Source organism: Procambarus clarkii, chromosome 52, assembly GCF_040958095.1.
Source record: "Procambarus clarkii isolate CNS0578487 chromosome 52, FALCON_Pclarkii_2.0, whole genome shotgun sequence".
Classification (NCBI taxonomy): Eukaryota; Metazoa; Arthropoda; class Malacostraca; order Decapoda; family Cambaridae; genus Procambarus; species Procambarus clarkii.
Window position 1 is genome coordinate 9,796,065 of NC_091201.1, and position 2,680 is coordinate 9,798,744.

Here is a 2,680-nt window from a genome sequence, read left to right on the forward strand (position 1 = left end):
GCACTGCCTCAGATTCACCAACAGTTTATGGGTCCAACAGTTAACTGGTCCCGGCTGGTGGGGGTACGATGTTGTCGTCTTGTGGGGCTTTGGGTGGGTGCTTGCCTTGCTGGGCTCGTTCTGTGGCAGAGCTTCTAGCAGCAATTTTATCGTCACTGGTAAGGACTCGAATAGCACTTGAGGTATTTCCCTCTTCAATTTTCTTGGAGATTTGTGCTCTGATTTTGTACGTTTCCGATGTTTTCTTCTTACTATTTCTACAAAGGGTGTGTTAATTATTTTGCTCGAGAAGGCAGACGAACTACGATATTCCCCTTGAGTATTCATTTATCGCTTTAATGACCGAGAATGCAAGTGATTTGTCCCCGTCCTTGGAGGGAGGGTGAGGCATACATTGCAAAAAAAGGAAATTATGCCTTGCTTAAATGTTTTCTGGAGCGTCATTGACTCTTTTTGGAAGATATACATGATCCAATATATTTATATATATAGGCCTGTTAGTCTAGTGGTATGATTCTCGCTTAGGATGCGAGAGGCCCGGGTTCAACTCCCGGACAGGCCCGATAACCTTTTTGTCTCGATAGCACTGTGACTATGTTTTCGACTTGTAATTTAGGATCCTAAATTCGATTTCCGAGAGGTGCAAAAGTGGGTGTTTAGTCCATTTAACCGGTCTATACTTTTGACCGGTTAGTCCAAGGTATAGACCCAAATCAGTCCATACCTCACACAAACATCCTAAACTCCTACCAAGACTCACATAAGTCCATCCCCAGGGTTAGCCTGTCAATACTCATCTATTCACACTCCCACACAAGTTCGACTGCACACAATCGTTAGAGCTGGCCCATACCTTGTTCTGGGTCCTTCATTTCCCCCTGTCGTCCGACTGTGGACCTGCACCTTTTGTGGCTGACATCCTCTCCGATTCTATTCTTATACTCAAACCTTCTTGCTTACTCAAACCATGAATGTGTTAGTTGTCCGACCACGCCCCGCCTTGACAATCTAAAACATATAAATTTGTCTTTGGCCTTGTTTACCTTGATCACGACATACATTGTTTTATATTTTTTTTCGAACCTATGTAAATTTCCTCAAGTATGTTTGGTCCAATCCTGGTCCTCTTCTCGGCGTGTTGGTGTAATCCCACACACAAAAAGACCTGACCTCTGATAATGCACTTGAAGCAGTCGCCAGTCTCCCAATCCACATCTTGAAGCATTGAAACACAGTAACTATTCATTCTTACTCATTGACTTCAGATTATAAACAGATTCTTCGAAATAAATTTTATTTAACATATAACAGTAGAAAGGCTCTGCAAATCATACAGATTATCACAGGAACGGTAAGTCATATTTAATGGTCACAGACGATTCCGGTTCTCATCACACTAACAAACGCTAGACCGTTCTTGGTGTTCATCATACATTCGTTTATTCAGACGTGCTAAACATCACGCTGGGTTTGCACAGGGAAGTTACCAAAGTTCTACGGATGTATTTAACAATCACACTTCAGGTATATACTTCACAGGGGAGGAATCAGTCAATATGCTGCTAGCTAAAGTGAGCTTAACAGCCACAATAACAAATATAACACCTCTCTAACACTCGATAAGAAACAAACCAAGGTAAAGACCTGGTGTCTACTTCAAGGTAGGGTTACAAAAAACGATCCTCACAGAACAGGTGACAATCTATCCACATCTTAAACCTAAGACACAAGTCAAGGTAAACGTCTCTGATTTCCTGACCAAATCAGGACCAAAGTTATATGGCGTAGTTAAGCCCTGTGTTCGGGTTGACAAATCCATAACGAGCCATTATACGAGTTCGCAGGTCGGCATTCGATCCAGCACAATCCAATCGGTTCACGAATGTTCCTTTCGTCTTTGAAATTACATATCCTTGTCCTCATGGTGGAGTACCGCGTAATGTTACCTAACATTACGTCATAATAGTGGCATTAAATTTTTGATACTATGATCAACTCTTATAACGTTAATTAATAATGGCGTATTATAGGCGTCAGATTGTTTCAGTCACTATGAACTGTCGAGCCAGTTGATACTAAAGGGCATGAACCTATAACATTCTGCCAGAGGTAAACTTTTGACAGGATCTGTTCTGAAATTGAACACGTCAACCCTTGCAGAAAGCATACTGGAAATGTGTTTGTAGCCAAACTCGCTTCACAACAGTTCCCCTTCGAGATAAACCGAACGGGGAAAGTAAGGACTCGGGGAGGAACTCATTGTGAGTTGGATAAGGCGTGGAACACAGTTTAAACTAGACTATTTGGGGAGGACACAGTGAACAATTGGTTTAGGAGACCCTTCCGCAGGATGCTTCACGGGACACTCTCCTGCCTATGAAGACATCGCGATACTTCTCTGGTGACACCCCAGCAAGGCTCTAGTGACAAACTACCATGCCTTAAATGTCACAATACCGTATTCTTTTGGCGACACACGAGGCATGTCGCAGTGTGCCTCACGAGGAAGGCGAAGTTATACACCGAGATAATCCTCTCCTAGTCTACACGGCCATAGTCACGGCCATAGTCACGGCCATAGTCACGGTCATAGTCACGGCCAAACAAAACAAAAAACTTGGCAATAGTCACGGCCATAGTCACGGCCATATATATATATATATATATATATATATATATA

General features: G+C 42.6%; 1 non-coding gene across 1 annotated transcript; it reads left to right on the forward strand.

Moving 5' to 3' along the window:
• Nucleotides 1-491: 491 nt before the first annotated feature.
• Nucleotides 492-562, forward strand: TRNAP-AGG (transfer RNA proline (anticodon AGG)). Its single transcript has one exon. It is a non-coding gene; the product is annotated as a tRNA-Pro (tRNA).
• The last annotated feature ends 2,118 nt before the right edge of the window (nt 563-2,680 follow it).